Source organism: Echinops telfairi, unplaced genomic scaffold (assembly GCF_000313985.2).
Source record: "Echinops telfairi isolate 266 unplaced genomic scaffold, ASM31398v2 ScPeMD7_9;HRSCAF=40, whole genome shotgun sequence".
NCBI classification, from domain to species: Eukaryota; Metazoa; Chordata; class Mammalia; order Afrosoricida; family Tenrecidae; genus Echinops; species Echinops telfairi.
This window is the reverse complement of record NW_022103906.1, coordinates 88,407,594-88,427,134: the sequence shown is the minus strand read 5'-3', so window position 1 is coordinate 88,427,134 and position 19,541 is coordinate 88,407,594. Positions and strand designations below refer to the sequence as shown.

Below are 19,541 nucleotides of genomic sequence, written 5' to 3'. Positions count from 1 at the left end.
CCGCCGCGGCGGCCAGGCCGGATCCCTGCAGCGCGGGGAGCCAGACGCGCCCGGACTCCCGCAGGTACCCGCTTCCGTCTCCACCTCCCCGAGCGGCCCGCACACTTCTCCGCCAGATCCCCGCAACTTTACCGCAGCGTCCCCGCCGGGGGCCACCTCAATCTCTCCCGCTAGCGAAGTCGGGGTGCCAGGTGCCAGAGGAGGACGCCTGCGGGGGACTTTCCGTCCCCGGGGGCGCCGGGGCGCCAGGGCTCCCTCAGCCTGTTGCTGGTGCCGCGGAAGCATGAGACCAGGTCTGCGGCTCTGGACAAGCCAAGTGGCGGGGGCTTAGGGTTAGCTTTCCGGGGAGAAGTTTGGGGTGTAGGGCGGGAGGAAGAACCACCGGAGCGGGCAAACCCGTGAACTAGCTGGATAGCTCGGGGCTTCCCCGGGGCGTTCCCGTGGCCGGGAAGCCCTACCTTCTCTTCCTAGAGAGGGGGCGCTTTCCTGGCGCGCGTGAGCGCTTCCCTGGCCGCATGCTCCGCCTCCCTCCCTTTTGCCCCTCCACCGCGTCCTTAGAGTCCCGCGACAGTTGCCAGGAGGAGCGCACCCAGGGCCCTTACCTGGTGCAGCGGGCGCCTAGGGACAGCCAGCGCGCTCTGGGTGGAGGTGGCGGAGAGGCCTTGAAAGGCTGGCATCCAGTCGCCCGCAGTGGATTAGTGGTGGTGGTGGGGGGTGGCGGGCAGGAGCTCCGGGCATGGGAACTCTCTTTCCCGGGACCACCAGGGTGCATGCCAGGCTTCTTGGGCTGAAGAGGCGGCAGAGCAAGCCAGACTTGCCGGCTGTCGTCTCGGGGAGCTGAGCCGAGTGCTTTCGCATTGCAGGGCTTATTCTGCAGCCCCTCGCCTCCTCCGTCCCCCCTCGTCCCTTTCAGAAAAGGGCGAGCTAGCTTCTTTCAGTACTTGGTGTCTTCTAGGCTGGCCAAGGTCGAGCTCCCAATTCCAAGCCTAATTCTGGCGGCCAGGCGGCAGAGGACAGCAAACAACTCCACCTGCACGCTGCAAGGATGACCCGGCAGGGACCGTGGTTGAAGGTCGCTTGGCTGTGCGTGTGGAGAGAAGAGGCTGATACCTCTCTGGTTCTCAGGAGCATTGGCTGGAGCTCTTGGTGGTAATCTTCCGGATTACCCTCTAAAGAGAGTGAGGCAGGTGGAGAAACCAGATCAGTAACCTCCTCAGTCCTTTCCCAAGTATTTGCGTACGTGATTTGCATAACCATTCACTTAGAACCATATAGACTATACTTGGTTGTCCTTTTTAGATTCCCTGCAAATACCTGCCCAGGTGAACAGATAACAGGCATTTTTCTGAGCACCTGTCCCCTTGGCAAAGGCAAATGCTCCAGTACATCGGCTAGAAGGGGTGCAGAATTGCTTCTTTGATAAACTTGCTGTAAAGTTTGTGGTTGTTTTGTTAGGTGACCCTGAGGCGCTTTGGCATCTTGGGACCCCTTATACAATAGAAAGGAACACTTCTCAACTTTGGGCCCCTCCCAAATCCTCACAATTGTTGTTTGAGCTCACTGTTGCAGCCACTGTGTCAATCCATCTCTGAAGGTTCTGCTCTTTTTTGTTGCCCCTCTAACTTTACCAAGCAAGCAGGATGCCCTTTTCCAGAGACCGATCCTCTCTCGAGAACATGGCTAAAGTACCTGAGATCAAGCCTCATCAGCCTCACTTCTAAGGAGCTTTCTGGTGGTACCTCTTCCAGAGAGAGTTGTTTGTTCTTCTGGAATTGAAGGGTACTTTCATTATTCTTTGCCAACACCACAATCCAAACATAATCATCTTTGGTCTTACTCATCCTCCAACTTTCATTTGCGTTGTGATGGAAAATATCACGTCTTGGATCAGGCACAAGTTTGTTTTCAAAGTGATATCTTTTCTCTTGAACACGTTACAGAAGGCTTGTGCAGCAGATTTGTCCAATGCAATACATTGTTTGATTTCTTGGCTGTTGCTTCCATGAGCATTGATTGTGGATCCAAGCACGAGGAAATCCTTGACCACTTCAATCTTTTCTCCATTTGTCATCATGTTATCAATTGACTCTGTTGAAGATTTTGGCTTTCTTGACATTGAATGGCAATCGATATCCACATAAGGTTGTAATCCTCCATCTTCGTCAACAACTGCTTTCGTTTGGCCAGCAAGGTTGTGCTGTTCTGCATATTCACAGGTTGTTAATAGACCTTCCTCCAATCCTGATGCTGTATTCATTGCTCAGCATGCATAATTTTTTATTTCAGAATGAGAAACTGGCAATACTTGGAAATTCTTAATCCAGAACTGTAAGTGTTCTAAGGAGACTGTAGGAACTCCAGCTACCTCCTCTGTCATCAGCGAACTCTGTCCTTAATTGTCCTTTTACGCAGACTCTGTGTCCATTTGTTTCCGATGGATCCCAACCTGACCTGCCGTTGCCATTTGCGTCCTGGGTTCCAGAATGTGTCAGCTGTGAGGGAGTGGGAACCCCAGCATTTTCATTTTCTCTGATTAATTTTCCCCCTCCAATAATAGATACTACTTCTTGGCTGCATATGATGTCAGGTGCTCTGATTGGCACTCTTTAAGGCATGATCTCATTGAATCATCACAACAACCCACGAGGAAATGTGGCACGTGCCTTTCAAAGGATTGTTGATAGAGTCAGCAATAGTTGGGCTGGGTGATGCTTCCGCTGGCCTGCTGGCCTCCTGGCTAGAGGTCTGCATGTGATCAGGGAAGGACAGCCATTTAGGGAAGGTCAAAGTGGTGTGTAAGGCAGATATGAATATTATTCTTGCTCATCAGATTTCAGGATGGTAGGGTGCTCACTTATGCAAAATGCCTACAAGGAGTTGTGGCAGAGAACATACTAGGTTATGGGGAGCTGGCCTTCAGCTGTGATTCTGCCTCCTTCTGACTCCTTGACTTCATATAAGTTACCTACATGGCTTCTGTGGGTCTCAGCCTGTTTGGCTACAGGGTTATTGTTATTGTTTGGTTGCTGTTGACTAGGCTGTGACTCCCAGGGATCCCATGAAATGCTGCCCAGGCCTGTGCCATCTTCATGACCTTTGATAGTCTCAAGTCCATTGCTGTGGCCACTGCATTTTGAGTGCCTTTCAACCTAGGGGGCTCCTCTTCTGGTGCTCTTTTGGACAATAGTCTGCTGCGATCCATAGGATTTTCATTGACTGACTGCCAAGCCTTTCTTCCTGGTCTATGTAGTTTGGAAAACCAAACCTATTGCCACGAAGTCCATTCCATCTCATAGTGACCCTATAGTTTGGAAGTTCCATGCAAATCCTTCTGTGAGGTGGGACCCTGCTCGCCTATGAGATACCAGTGGCATCATTTCCAGCATTGTAGCTATCTACAAGCCACCACAGTCCAACAAACTAGCAGATTGGAGACATGATGGTGGCGGTATCAGGCTATAGCAGTGTACTATTTACTGTGACCTTTGTTGAAGCACTGTGCTAAACTCTCTATGTATATTAGTGTATTTCACCCTAATGATAGCTTTACAAGATGAATTCTGTACCTCCAACTTAGAGGAGCAAAATTCAACAAACTGAGGAACTTGTGCAAGGTCACACAGACAGGAACAGGTGAAGACAGGAACTTCAGAGACCTGGCAAAACTCGGTCCTTATTTATCCTTCCTGCCCCAGTAGGGCCCTGCATTTAGTAGCCATTCAGACTGACTTTGTTAAATGGTCAAAGTTAAATGGCTTGTGGTTACCAAATGACTTTTGGGCCCAGGGTCCTCGGCCTTAAAAGGAGCCACAGAGACTGCACTAGAAAAATGTTCTCTTTGCCTTTGCCAAAACAGTCTGTTTTCCAGTGGCGTTATTCTGCCGAGCTGATTGGGGAAAATGGAGACAGAAAATAAAGATTATGGACCAGGCAAGCATTACGGCCATTTCCAGAAACTATGCTTCTGATCAATGTCAGCAACTCAGAGAAACACCAGAGAATTCTTCTCATTCTGGATGAAATCCATCACCTGAGTTCAATAGTAACCAACCCACATGTATTTATTGTGGGGGTGTCACGTGCCCTGCCCTGGCATTGAAGGCAGGCAGAGTCTGGTCTTGACTTTAAAGTGGAGCTGAAGACTCAAGTTAAAAGCACCAACCGAACAGCATATGAGATACTGAATATTTTAAACCAAAAAACCCAAATTAAGACTGTCAAATTGATTCCTATGTCTGTGAAACCTGTAGGATTCAGTAGAAGGATCCCGCAGGCATTTCAAGGCTGAAATCTTCCCTGGAGCGGACTGTCCCATCTTTCTCCCATGGAGCAGCTGGTAGCCTCAGTGCAGAGTGCATTTACCCAAAGCCTTTTGATTGTGGGTAGCAGCCAAGTGCTTCAACCCCTGCAATACCAGGTGTGGTAGAGTGACATTTGTTAATAGGACTCTTCTATCCCTGTCTCTGTAACTCCCAGCAAATGATTTGAGTGGGACTATGCAGATAGGGCAAATATAACACTGGTAGGCAGGGTTAGTGAGTGTTAGTTGCCCCTCCCCTAGTACAGGCTAAACAGTCTTGGCAGGAACAGAGAGAAATCCCAGGAGCCATAGAAATGGAGTATATTTTACATTTTTGTCCTACATGGTGATGGCCAAGACCAGATGCACCAAAAGCCGAGGTAAGGAGACTATGAGACAGAAAAGAGGAGCAGCCCTGAGATCATGAGACAGAGGCAGAATTTGGCTTTCTGATGGAAGAGGCAAAAGCCAAGAGATCACATAGCTGAGAGGCCGAGGACTGCAGAGAGGCCTGGCTGCTGACTGAAGAGAGGTGTTGCTGTGGACCACTGTTTACTAATCCTGGCTTTCAGTGACCTGTTAACTCCTTTAAAAAACTTGTTTCTAATTATGAGTGTTGTCAGTGAGTCCTGTGTAGCTATTGCAACAAATTCTTGAACTCAGCAGAGGAGTGCTGTGGGCAGAATAGTTGATTGGGCCTCTACTCAAGTCCTCCCTCAATGCAAGAACACTTGTTCTAATAATCTGGCATTCCATGATGCTCACTTTCCCACCACGATCACTGAAGACAAAATGGGTGCATAAGTAAATGTAGTGAAGAAAGCTGATGGTGCCTGGTCATCAAAAGACATAGCGTCTGGGGTCTTAAAGGCTTGAAAATAAACAAGCGGCCATCTAGCCGAGAAGCAACAAAATCCACATGGAAGAAGTATACCAGCTGTGATCACGAGGTATTGATAGGACCTGGTATCAGGCACCTAAGACTCAGAACAAAAAATCATATTGTGAATGAGGGGGAGTGTGGAGTGGAGACCCAAAGCCCATTTGTAGACAAGTGGACAACCCTTATAGAAGGGTCACAAGGAAGAGACGAGCCAGTCAGGGTGCAGTACAGTACCATGGAGACATACAAATTTCCTCTAGTTCTTTAATGCTTCCATCCCGCGCCCCTGAATATCATAATCCCAATTCTGCCTTACAAATCTGGCTAGACCAGAGGATGTACATAGATACAGATATATCTGGAAACACAGGGAATCCAGGACAGATAAACCCCTCAGGGCCAATATTGAGAGTAGTGATACCAGGAGGGGAAGGGGAAGGTGTGGGGAGAAAGGGGGAACTGAACAAAACTATCTACATAAAGCCCTCTCCCAGGGAGGACAGACAACAGAAAAATGGGTGAAGGGAGACACTGGTTAGTATAAGACATGAAAAAATAATAATAATTTATAAATTATCAAGGGATCATAAGGGAGGAAGGGTGGGGGAGGGAGGGGAAAAATGATGAGCTGATACCTAGGGCTCAAGTAAAAAGAAAATGTTTTGAAAATGATGATGGCAACAAATGTACAAATGTGCTTGACACAATGGATGTATGTATGGATTGCGATAAGAGTTGTACGGGCCCCCAATAAAATGAGTTAAAAAAAAGGATGGAGGTTGGAGGCATATCTGACCCTGGCCTTGTGGTGATAAGGAAACCGGAGGAACTCAGGTACGGCCTCCCACCCTCAAGCCAGTTTTGCCCGATATCTTCTTCACTAGATTTTAAAATCCTGATACATATCATGAGGACTCTTGCCATGTTTGTAAAACCCAATATAATTTACAGAAACTTCCACAGGACTTCTTTCTTTTCAGCCTTTGTAGCAGTTGCATAAGATAGGCAGGGCAGAAGCCAGGAAGCCCAGGCTGCAGATTCAACAAGGACGGTGCAGTAAGCCTCAGATGCTGCCAAAGCCACGGTCTTCTAAGTTCAAGTCCTATATGGCTCCTGTTTTTCTGGTGCCGGGCTGCTCAGTGAAGGAGAGATCCCTGAGATGAGGAAGTTCTCAGAGGTCCTTGGGTTCACCTTGAAGCTGCCATTTGTCTGCTGCTCTCGTTATGCAGGGGGTCTGAGTGCTCCTTTGGTGCAGCTGGAGAAGAAAGAGTAGTTTTTCTTAGAGAGCCTTTTGTAGGCACCGCAAAGAAGGCATGAAGCCTGGAGAGAAATCCTGATGATGGTGATGAACGCCATAACAAATTGGAATGTACAACAAACACAATGGTGAAGCTATTTTAGAAGAAATGTGTTCCCTGTATTCCTTTATCTACAGCACTGGTGGCATAATGGACTATGTGACAGTCTGCTCATTCCAAAGTCAACAGTTCGGACGCATTAGCTACTTCAAGGGAGGAGGAGGAGGCTTTCTTGTGACGATTTATCAGCTCAGAAACCCCCAGGGACAGTTCTGCGCTGTTCTATGAGGTCACTGTGGGTCAGAATTGACTCGATGGCAGTGATTTTTGTCTGTTTTTTTCAATATTCCTTGACCATTTCTCTAGGTCATGTTTTGGAATTTCACAGCACACACACATCAAGCCCTTGTAAAAAAATAAACACTTTGGTCTAAACCAAATCTGTTGCCATCAAGTTGCTTTTAGCTTACAGCGACCTGCACGTTACAGAGTAGCACTACTATGCAGATTCTCTTGGCTGTAATCTTTCTTTCTTTCTTTTTTTAAAAATAATCTTATTGGGGGCTTTTTTACCTTAATACTAAACCTATAGATATATGCACATAGATCTATTTCCACACCGTCATATGTAAATATATTTTCATATGTACATGCCTGTACTTAGACCTCTATAAGTGCCCTATGCCTCCTAGTTCCTTCCTCTATTTTCTTTTACTTTTCTCTTGTCCCACCTTCATTTTGATTTCAGTGATTTCCTTGATCAAGCCCTACCAGGCCTCCTCCTCACCATTGATTTTGGATCACTTGTTGTTCCCTTGTCCCTGGGATTGTTAGCACCCACTTCCTTTCCCCCACCTCCCTCTCTCCCATGTCCCCCGGAACTGTCCATCCCATTGTTTTCTCCTCCAGATTGTTTATCCCGTTGGCTGTAATCTTTACGGAAGCAAATGGACAGACTTTTCTTCTACAGAGTTGCTTTCAAAATGCCAGCATTTCAGTTAGCAGCTGCTCACCAATGGCTTTTACCACCCAGGAGCCTTAGATACTTTTTAGAGAAGCTGAACAGAGCCACTAGATAAGGTTGTAACTTTTTTTTGGTGGACAGGGCAGTAGTGAGATGCTTTTTGGAATCCTGCTGCCTAGCCTCTGACCATGGTTTGCTTAGAATAGATATCCTATAAAAATTATCTTTAATTGTGCATGTGTTGGATGATGAAGACCCCACCTGCATTTAGCCAATCATGTGGGAGCTAAGCAGTATATTTTTGTTACCAGCTGGCTTCTGTGGCCTTGTTGAAGCCCTGAGTGAATGGGCATCTTGCCTACTAATCTGCTGAGTCAAATGAACATCTAACGGCTGAGTGCTCACCAATGCTGACTGAATGATTAACTTAGGTAGTTATAAAGCTGATGTCTACCTATGGGAACATGTGCACACATTCATTCAGTGAGTATGGGAGTACTTAAGTACATATCCTCTATGTTAGATGCTGGGCTTATCATGGTAGAGGAAACAGGTATGGGGTAGGAGATGGTTGGGGAGGCAGATATTAAGCAAGTGCAAAACCTTTAGTGGTAAGTGCTCTGCAAGTTTTCACTAGCGAGAGTAACAAGGAGAGGTAACAGTTTAGATTGGTGGCTCAGGGAAGACTTTCAGAGGAAGAGCCATTTCATATTGAGGGGTAGAAGTTCATGTGAAGCATAAGGGAAAGAGAATTGAGGAAATAACAGCAGGAGTATTATAAAGTGGGCATGAGCATTAAACATCGGAGGAATGGAAAATCTGGACAACAGAGGTGAGATGGCGAAGAGGAGATTGGGAGTCCAGATCATGCCATGCCTTGAGGGAATCTTACATTGTGGCTGGCTGTGGATTGAAATTTGGCAGCTTGAGATCACCCAGAAGTTCCTTGGTAGAAAGGTCAGCAAAAGTACTTTTCAAAAGGCAGCCGTTAAAAACCCCACAGAGCCCAGTTCTTCTGACACACTTGGGGTTGCCTGGAGAAGATTCTAAGGCAACCGATGGCCTTAAGGGTCTTATAGTTTATAAGGCTAGGAGAAGGAATGAATGGTTTCTTAGCAGGGAGGTCACACACCAATGGTTGGTGTATTCATGCAAGATTGCCCAAGTGGTCAAGAATACATTGGGCAAGAATAGAAGAAGAGGAAGAGAGGACAAACAGATATTGGAGATGCAAGCGTGGATATCGAGAGCTTAGTTAGGAGACTTGTGGGAAAATGTGACCCCAAGGCAGCTTGAACTGGGCCGAAAAGCTACTGGGAGGCATGGAAGAGTCTTTCCATAGTGTCCTTTGGCTGTAAAAGGGAGCAAAACGACAGATAGTTGTAGGGTCCTGTCTCAGGTCCTCTAGTGCCACTGTCACAGAAATACTACAGGGGTGACTTTAATAAACAGAAACTTATTTTCTCACAGTTCAGGAGGCTAGAAACATGAATATAGAGTGCCTGCTTTAGGAGAAGTGAGAAAGATGAGGCTTTTTGCTCCCACAAATATTTACAGTCTCGGAAACCCATACAGGGGGTGCTGCTCTGGCAAATAGGGTCACTGTGGGCCAGAATCGACTTGATCACACAGGCGAGTTGCTTTTTCCACGTGGACTTAGTTGATGCCACACTTAGGTGGCTCCTTATTTGAAGGTAAGCCTTTAAGACCCTAGATGCTATTCTTCCTGATAGCCGGGCACCGTCTGATTTCTTCACTACACTTTGCTGTAGCATATATTCGTGATCTCTTCCTAACAGCAAGTATCAGGTAGGGCCATGTTATAAGAACTAATTTTTCTTAGATTAGGGAAGACTAGCTCTTTAGGGGAATAGGCAGTCTTATCTTTTCTCCCTTGGATGCGCTGTTGTGTTCAAACTGCTGACCTTGTGGCAAGAATTTCAGTGCATAGCTCGCTAGGCCACCAGGGCTCCTTCCTTAGCAGAAATACTTTTGACTTACTCTCATATTTTGGGAATGTAGATTTATATCCTGGCAAGTAAGTAGTATGTTGAGATAAAATAATGCCAGCAGATTAAATCTTTAGATTTGGGCATGATGACTTTGGAAACTTTTATTATCCTCTGGACTGGTTTGGCTTTCCTACACAGTGATTCCCTGCCAAGGTCAACCTGAAAGCCTTTCCTCTGATTTACTTGAGGGAAAGAATTTAATTGGTCCATGAAGTGGGAGACTTCTGTGGTTAAAGACTGTGGTTTGTAATTTTGGATCAAGAGCAGTGTCTGGGTTTTGGCAAGGTTATTTCAGCATTCTTGACTTTGAGTGCAATAAATCATATTTGGGCATTACTTTTCTTGTGGGTGTTTTAAATATCCTGGTTTCTAAATGCGGTGCTATCATAAGACCACTGCTATGATGTGGTACCATCATCAACCCCCCACTCCCCCCGGCCCCCTTGGAAATGTTAAGTTACCTGGCCCAAAGTCAGCCTGAGGTTTTGTTTCAGAGTCCAGTCTCTATTGGCGAGCTGGTCTCCTGGACGAATTGGAAAGTGCGATTGTATGGCAGTGTCTGAATACCTATCCATTTTTGCACAAACTATAAAGTTACTGAGGTCCCCAGAACACATTAACATCTCTTTAGATGACAAGTTCTACCATTTGGCTACTGTGAAATGTGAAACTAAGACTCCCATGAAGGTTCACTCGATACTTGAGAGTGGTTCCTTTTAAGCCATTTCTCTGGATTTTATCTTACTAGAGAGCACGTCAGTGGAGTGCATCTTTTTGGTGATAAGCACTGAGGTTTATTTTCCTGTCTCCTTCCTACATGCTTGAAGCTTGGAAACTGCAGCACACATTTCTTTTCATCTAACATCTTGTGTGTGGAGCTTTGAAATAAAAGGGTGCAGTTGCGTCCTTATGTAAGGTGGCCGGAAACTCTAATGGGCTTGCTTTTAGTTGTTTCTTTAACCTGCCTTTCTTATGACTCACATCAACAAAGTTAAGAGCAAATAGGTACACTGCGTTTTACAACCCTTCACTTAATGGGAACAACTCGGGAACTCTTCCCATTTAAGCGTTAGACACGGGGGTTAGGCTTCAGACTGGCTCACGCAAGTTGATTTAAATCATACTGGAGTGGTAGATAGTTTCACTAGTTGAATCAAGGACTGTCTGGTGTTGCAGGGATGATGTGAGGTTCCCTCCCTTAAGAATAGGGCCACACACTTGCTCCACACACTCATACACACAGACACACAGCCAAGAGGAAGACAGTGCTCATTGCTGGGAACTGTTTGGCTGAGTTGACATCAGTAGACATAAAGGAGTTAATGCACAAAAAAGTACTGCATTATTTCTTTTTTTTTTCTGAGTTTACAGTAACAAACTTACACCAGCCATCCAACCCCCAAACCCTGTTGGCACCATCCAGTGGTTAACTGTCTCCGAGAGAACCCAGACTGAGTGTAGAATGATGGGGAGTGTTCGTCACTAAACTACTTTGAGAAGGCAACTTACAGAAAAGGGGAGTGTATGGACACCAGGTCAAGGAGACCCATGTTTTACTTCAGGCAGGAGGAAGTTCATTTATCTTTTTCCAGCATGTGCTGTAGTCACTATGGAGTGAGGAGTGTCTGCCACCGTCTCAGGAGGAAAGACTGGCCCAGTCCCTAGAGGATGCTCAACACTGTCTCCCAAAGCCTGCTCCTGAGTTGGCAGATGTGACTGTGTGCTGGGTGGAGAGTGTGAGTGTTCACCAGCAGATCTTGTTGTTCCAGCTCTATACCACCTTCTCTTCCTTGTACTGTAGAAAGGAGGGGTATGAAAATTAATTTTAATAAGTCAAATGGAAAACTTTTCAACTGTCATTCCTGAGGAATCTCATTGTTTTATATCTATTTATCATCTTTCTATCTGTCTCTAGATCTCTATATATGTTCTTATTGTTGTAGTACATAAGGGTAAGTCAAAACGTATTGCTACAAAGTCATAGAAACCTTTATTTAATAAATCAAAACCTGAAGCTGTTGTTCCTTGATGTATCCTTCATATTCTATATGCTTCTGAAGTTCCTTTTTCCATTTTTGTAACCCTTCCTGGAAAGAAACCTGTGCTCTTTGATGTATACAGCAGTTTGGGCCTCTTTGAGGACTTAAATCTTATTCCTTTTCAATGTTCTTTAAATATTGGTACAAAAAGAAGCCTGTTGGGGAAAGATCCAGGCAGTAGGGTGGATGGGGTAAGGGTCCCCATCATAGAAGAAGCAGGTGCATTGTCAGGATGGAAAACAATTCCTTGAAGTAACTTTGCTGGCTTGTTTCTTACCAGTGCAGTTTTCCATGTTCTGAAACCCTATTCCTAATAAGTCCCCAGGATTGTCCTGAGACCTTTAAGATTCTCTATCGAGACAACGCTGGTGGAGTCCCAAGAAACAGTCTCTGTAACTTCAGAGTTGACTTGTCTGGCTCAGTGGTTCTCCTTGGAAGCTACTGTTTTGATTGGACCGTGTTCTCTGGATTGTATTATGAAATCCAAAACTCATCCCAGCTTAAGATTTGTTTTATAAATCATCTTTGTTAGCTTGGATCTTGCTTAAAAGACTGATGGGAAAATCAGCTCTTTGAGTCAGCCAATCTTTTGACATCTGGAGCCGAAAGCTTGTTGTGGTCCAGAGGCTCACTTACAATGGAGCGTGCCAATCCATGGGAGAGCCGAACTTCAGTCGCTGTCCCAGCAATAGTAATTCTATGGTCTCCTTCCACCCCGTTGTGGATTTCACAAAGTTTCTTCTTTCAGCAGGGTTGGCAGTCTCGCCTCTCTCTCGGCTTATCTCTGAGCCCTTCTTCTTGTTGACCTACCTTAAAATGCGTGATCTGTCTAAAAATGGTTGTGTTATATGGGGCATCCTTCCTGTAATCTGGTTTCAAAGCTTCCATGCTTTGGGAAGATGGCCACTGGGGTTTTGTCTCAACATTGATATTCGCTTAGATAGACCTCCACATTGTTTATTCCTGGCACCAAACATGTCCCCTTTTTTTTCCTGGAAGGTGCTCTACTGAGATTAGGACAAATGTATTACTGAGAAAACTTATTTGCCGTCATCTGGTGATCTCAGAGATGTGCTTAATTGCACTTTGTTAGGAGTAAACTTACGCACGTATGAATGGGAATCCTACTAGCAATATTTCTTGACTTACCCCTATAATGCTAGTCATAGCAGATAGTTCCAGGCTCAGGCGAGGAATTTAAAAATCTTTCTGGGCTGGATTCGTGGATGTTTAATGAAGCATTAAAGGGGGCTTTGTCATATCATCCAAATAATGGATTGTATACTACACGAAAAGAAACAAACAAGAGAAATCAACAGCTTCCATGGGATCATGATTTATGGCGAGCCCATGTATTGCAAAGTGAAGTGCCTGCCCTGGGCTTCAATGCTGGGTCACTTGTTCGCAAGCAGATTTCTGGGCCTTTCTTTTGAAATGCCTCCGGGTGGGTTCAAACTTCCATACGTTTGCTTAGTAGTTTACTATCTAACCATTTGTGATACCCAGGAACTTTTATATGCTACACAAAGCATTGTATTTATTTCATTATAATTTTTAAAAATAAAATTGGGAGTTAATACATATATCCTTTCATTCCATAGTTCAATCATATTAAGCAGTATTACAATTTTTAAGTAAAGACTTAAGTAAAACCTTTCCATCACCCCCCTGCCTATGTCCCCGCTCCACTACTGTATAAAATAATCACTAGGGCAATTAGCTGCAGCAATAGATACTCGGTTGTCTGAGAATTTCGATAGAAATATGCTGATTTATGATTTGGCAAAAATCACTCTGTTACTTGGAGCAGCAATAACCACTTTTCAAAAATTCGTGTGCCATAGCATGTTAGATGCTCAGCAGTCTGGGCTCAGGGACAAATGGTATTGTCACAGTTGTCATCACCATGCCCTGGGGCCCCCAGGGAAGGCAAGCCTACCAGGCAGGCTCCTCCAGCCAACTCTGAACAGGAAAACCCTTGTCTTTTCCCTACGCAAAACACAGCTATGCATGTTTTTACGGGATAACTTCTGCTTCCTACTGTGTATCAGCATGGGGCATTCAGAATAAGAGATAATCCTTGGTATAGAGTTGAAATAAAGAACTGGGGTTCGGTGTGGTAAGCAAAGCAACAATACGAAGCTAGGGAGGTAGGGAATTTTGCAGGCATAAAAGGAAGGTGCCTATTGGCTGTGTGTGTGTGTACGTGCTTTCTTGCTCACTCGCTTGCTCTTATCCAGGGGCAACTCAGGAAAAAATCCTAGGAAAGGTGATATCTGAGCTTCCTTCTTAAAGACCCAGCAGGAACAATAGGATCAGAAGGGAAAAGACCACTCTAAGCAGAGAGAGCAGCATCTATGAGGGTCGGAAGGAAGAGTGTCTAGCAAAGTTCACACCAACCCAAACTAGTAGTTGACTGACTCACAGGGCCCATGTGTTTCAGTGTAGAACTGCTCTGAAGGGCGATCATCTCTTGGCTATAACTTTTATGTAAGCAGGTTGCCAGGATACCAGGTGGATTTGAATGGTCAACTTTTAGATTATTAGTTGAGTGTAGTCCGTTTGGACCTCCCTGGGACATGTATGACAAGGTTGGGGATCAGAACTACTTTGACAGCTGGAGCAGGCTCCACAATGGATGGTGAGGCCAGAGAAGTGGGCAGGGATGTTGTTGTGCTATGTCCTGATGCATTTAGGTTCTTTTCCTGAAAATCATGAGGAGTCATCAAAAAATGCTGATGCTTGGCACTGCTTTGAGTTTATATAGCTCACGCACAACTTGAGGGCAGTGAGAAGCCTAAGGAATTTCAGACGCCAAGAATTAGACTGGACGCCCTGGATGAGATAGCACCCCTCCCCAGTGGGTCCAAATCACACCAGGAGACAGTCAGTTATGTCATCCTTCCTCCACGTCTTACTCGCCTCAAGTTGTGATTTTTTTTTATTTTTAATGCCTAGAACAGAGAATTCACTAACGGGATTTAGAGGAATTCTGGGCCACACATTTGCCTTGTGTTCATGAATCCCTTAGTTTCCTTTGGGCAATTGCTGCTCCCTGTTTGTACGCTGTCTTGGTGGGATGGGAAGTGCTGAAGATGTCCCGGTACAGGCTCCAGGACAGCTGCGTGGTGGGCACATGGTGGAGGTCCGTCAAGGAGACACTGCCATTTGAGTGATTCAAGGAGAGCAGACCACGCTGCAGTGTATTCCAGACCTATTTGTCCATATGTGGTTCCTCTTCCCAGACCCTTCAGAAGAGCCTGGGGTCCTCCTGGTCTCTAGGTGTGATTCTTCAGATTTCATTGAGTCTGTAAGATGCAGATTGCCTTCGGAAGCGCTTCTATTGACTGGATTAGCCACAATCAGGTAGATTTAGGGAAGATCCAAGGGCCTTAGAGCAGTGGTTCTTAACCTTCCTAATGCCACGGCCCTTTAATACAGTTCATGTTGTGGCAACCCCCCAACCATAAAATTCTTTTCATTGCTACTTCATAGCTGTAAATTTTCTACTGTTATGAATTGAGCAACCCCTGTGAAAGTGTCGTGTGACCCCCAAAGGGGTCGCGACCCACAGGTTGATAACTGCTTCATTAGAGCGTACAGACTAATTGCATAGCCTTTCTTTTTAGTTAAGGAGCTGTGATAGGTTTGTTGTGCCAACCAGGCCAATGAACACATGTGGGATTAATGGAAGGGCAGAGAGATAAATGGTTCGGTGAAACTCGCCTGTCTTGTCTCTTGTTCTCTGATGGTCAGACCAGTGTGCGGCTGCCTTAGCTAGTTCTCTGCCTCAGCTGGCAAGTCTCACTTCCTGCCAGACATCCCTGAGGAGAAACCACATGGACCTACCCTGATGCATCCCTGGGTGTTGGAGAAGCCGCATAGAGACCCCTGCCAGCGCTGAGATGTTTACATGCTCACTGATTCAACTTTCCTCCTGCAGTCGGCATCATTGCGTGTGTTCTGTGAGTTTGAGGAGGACTTTGTAGATCAGTGTTGGACATATGGGCTAATGTCAGACCTATGGGTATGGACAGCACTGGGTTGGGATGCTTTCTTAATGTATATTTAGCCTTTATATAAAACTCTCTCTTATAAAATATGAGTGTCTATGAATTTCGTCTATGAACCTCCAGTCTACCCAGACTTACCAGGAGCCCTGGTGGTGTCATGGGCTGTGCGTTGAATTGCTAACTGCGCTAACTGCAAGGTCAGTGACTCAAAACGACCAGCCCTCCAGCTCTCCACCCCTCCTACAAGAGGGTGAGGCTGTTTGCTCCTGTAACGACTTAAACGTCTCAGAAGCCCAAAGGGGGGCTGTTCTTCTCTGCCCTATTGGGTTGCAATGAATTGGAATTGACTTGTTGGAGGTGAGTGTTCTTGGTGTCCGTGGGTTTTGAAAGGGGAGCCGACAGTGGGCATGAGGATGTCCAGTAGCTTGAAAGGGAGCAAGTGCTGCCCTGAAAAGCTCACAGGGGACCAGGCTCCTGCAGATCCACCCTGGGGCTTCCCAGGGCAGCTGTGGGTAGTGCTGCTTCTGCATCTCTCTGGAATGGCCCAACATAGTGTCCCTTTCTTGACACTGTGATTCTGGGTCTTATTCAAAAACCACTCAGGACTGTGGAAGTACCTAATAAAAATAAAAATGATATAAACTTATGCTACATGCTAGACACTGTTCAAAATTCAATAGGTATATGAACCTATTTAACTCTTACAACCATTCTTTGGGGAAAGCACTATTGTTGCTTTCTATTAAGTTGTTCTATTTATTGGTCTATTCAGGCATGTAGCTAAACAGATGAGCAGACAAGCAAGGAAGGTTTCAATCACTTACCCAAGACCTGTCAGTAGAAAGTAGGAGAACCAGGATTCAGGTTAAGGCAGGCTAGTTAGAGAGGCTGTGTCCTTAACTTAGGACTTTCAGTCTTAGCTCCACCACTTGCTGGCTGGCTATGTCGTGGAGCATCCGTGGCCTCAGCTTCCTCTTCTTCAGCTGTGAGTCAAAAAGAGCAGCTACCTCCTGGGGCTATTGAGAGAGTGAAAGGATTTACTAAGTAAAGTGCTTGACGGCATTCTTGGTACTTAGTAAATATTACATGAGAACTTTCTAGAACCATTATTTTGTAATAGAGACTATAAAGGAGACTGAGTGCATATACTTGATAATAATGTGAAGAAGAGAGTCGAAGGTGGCTCTTTATCCCCCACTTGCTTCACAGAGAGGGTGGGAGATGATAAAATGTCATTTGCATTGTTTCCACATTCTCTTAGGGAGATAGTGCCAAAGGAAAATTTGTTTTGAGGACATGAGCCTGGCGTGTAAGGACAAGCTACAAAGCACTCGCGGACAGCAGGAGATGGGTGTGAGGAGCTCCCTTATCACAGGCCTCATCAGGAGACCCGAGCTTTGCCTCTGCACTTGTCACCTCCCCGGTGTACTGAACCATTTTGAATCTCAATTTCCTTATTCATAAATAGCATGTGATGATATATCTGTCTGGTTTGATATAATTCATTCATTTATTAATTTCATCGTGGGCATTAGGGATATATATACATATACATATATCTCCTTCTTAATATATATATCCTTTTAGCCTTGCCCTTGCAGAGCTCAGAATACAGTGGTGGAGGCTGCAGTGTAAATGGTTCTGGCAAGTTCTGTAAGTTAGACACTCTGAGGGAGCGAAGAACTCCTGGATGGGTAGAAGTAAGCCTGATTTGGGGCTAGGAGTAGTTTGGGATGAGGAATTTATTATCAAAAATATGTTGGAGCTGTGTCTTGAAAGACATTATGAGCCTGACAAAGCATGCGCACAGATGCAGAGTTGTGAGAAATCGAGGCATGTGGGGCTTCAAGGAATTCGTTATGGCTCCCAAGTTTGAGTTGGGCTGTGGCAGGTGGGATGATAAGAAAATAATAATGATAGTTTGCATTTTATAGTTCATTTACTGTATACCAGATACAGAGTTGCTTCATGTCTTCCTCATTGTCAGCAAGCAAGATTGTGTCACCTGCATATTAAAGGTTGTTAATAAACTGTCCTCCAATCCTGACACTGGATTCTTCTTCATATAATCCATGTCCTCTGATGATTTGCTCAGCATACAGATTGAATACATACGATGATAGGATGCAACTCTGACACACACCTTTCTTGACTTTAAACTCTGCAGTAGTATCCCTTCAGGATCGAGGGCTTTGCAAACTTCAAGCACTTGCTGATGACTCCCAAGGATTGTAGCCTTCACTATAGATAGCAACACATTTATCAAAAACCCAAACCCTCACAACAGAACTAGGTAGGACATCTTGATAAATGGAGAACATATACATCTTGTCTAGGATTTCGTATTGTTTGGATCCACAATAAATGCTCACAGAAGCAGCAGTAAAAATTTAAAGTAGGTATTGGATTGGGTAAATCTACTACACAAGATTTTTTGAAACGGTTGAAAAGAAAGGATGTTACCTTGAGGACTAAGGTGTGCCTGTCCAAAACCCTGGTATTTTCAATCACCTATATGCAGGTGAAAGGTGGACATTGACTAAAGAAGACCGAAGAAGATTCGATGTACCGGACTTATGACACTGAAGAGGAATATTGAAAGTATCCTGAACCATCAAAAGAACAAACAGCTCTGTTTTGGAAGAAATATAACCAGAATGCTCCTTGGAAACGAGGGTGGTGACCTTTGTCTCATGCACTTTGGACATGTTGTCAGACGAGATCAGTGGCTGGAAACAGACATCAGGCTTGGTACAGTAGAGGGACAGCAAAGAAAAACGGACGCTCTGGACAGATGGGTTGACACAATGGCCTGAAAGAACGGAGAGGATGGTGGAGGATTGGGCATTGTTCGTCGCTCTTGTACGTAGGGTTGCTGTGAGTTGGACCCATCTCCATGGCCCCTAACAAAAACAACCACAGGCACCGTTCTTCACGATCTCGTTTTTTATCTTCATTCACGCTCAGTTCACTCTCTCTCTCTCTCTCTCTTTTTATCCTCTCAACTGTTCTATTTGGCATGCAGTATTGGTTATCCATGCCTTACCAATGAGGAAACAAAGACTCCAAGAGTTTCAGTGACTTGCCTGAGGTCACAAACCCCAAACAAAACAAAAACAAACAAACAAGAACCAAAGCAAACACAAAACAAAGAAAGCCATTGTGATTGAGTTGATTCTGCCTCATAATAACCCTACAGGAGAGGGTAGACCTGCCTCACTGTCACAGCTCTTCTCCCATGCAGTGGCTGGTGGGTCCCAACTTCGGACCCTTTGGTTAACAGTCGGGCACTTTAATGTGCACCCTGCCACTGTGGCTTCCGTGAACAAGTCTGTCTTAGAATAACCGCAGGTGGGATGTTCTTTAGATGGGAGGCTGTTGAGTCATCATGTTGTGCACTTTGGACATGTCATAGGAAGGACCACTCTCTGGGAAAGGACAGCATTTGCGCATCCAAATGCATCAATTCCTCTTTGGCCTCCCTTTCTCATTGTGCCGTTTTCTCACACTTATAAGAAGAGTGAAACTACCATGGCTTCTGTCAGGTACTCCTTTGTCCTCAAAGTGACATCCTTGGTTTTAAATACATTAAAGGTAGAGAAGGAGGATATCGCTGCTGATGTCAGATGGCTCTTGACTGACAGCAGAGAATACCAGAAAAGTGTTTACTTGTGTTTTACTGACTATCCCGAAGCATTGAATCCTGCAGATCATAAAAATTATGGATACTATTATATGAGCCTCTGTAAGTGTTCTGGGATCTCTATTCTTGTGATATTATCCATAATATAAGAGGAATACATGCATTTGGATTATGGTGTTGGTGAAAACTATTGAATGGAGTTCTAGAAGAAAGGACCAATCTGTCTTAGAAAACTGCAGCTGGGATGTTCGTTAGCTGGGAAGATGCTGAGTCATCATTTGGTGCATTTTGGACATGTTATCAGGAAGGACCCGTCTCTGGAGAAGCACATGCTTGGTAGAGTGGAGGGTCAATGAAAAAGAGGAAGACACTCAATGAGATGGATTGAC

General features: G+C 45.2%; 1 protein-coding gene across 4 annotated transcripts in view; it reads left to right on the top strand.

Annotated features, from left to right (window-relative positions):
• KCNS3 (potassium voltage-gated channel modifier subfamily S member 3) overlaps positions 1-19,541 on the top strand; it is a 78,090-nt gene that overhangs the window by 19,322 nt on the left and 39,227 nt on the right. Inside the window, exon 1 of one of the 4 annotated variants that reach the window (XM_045286936.1) lies at positions 20-64. The exons of 2 other annotated variants lie outside the window; for them this stretch is intronic. The gene's annotated coding sequence lies outside the window, so the exon portion shown is untranslated. Of the gene's footprint in view, positions 1-19; positions 65-238; positions 294-19,541 lie in introns of those variants that run through there. One more of the 4 variants, XM_045286937.1, reaches the window with a different exon arrangement.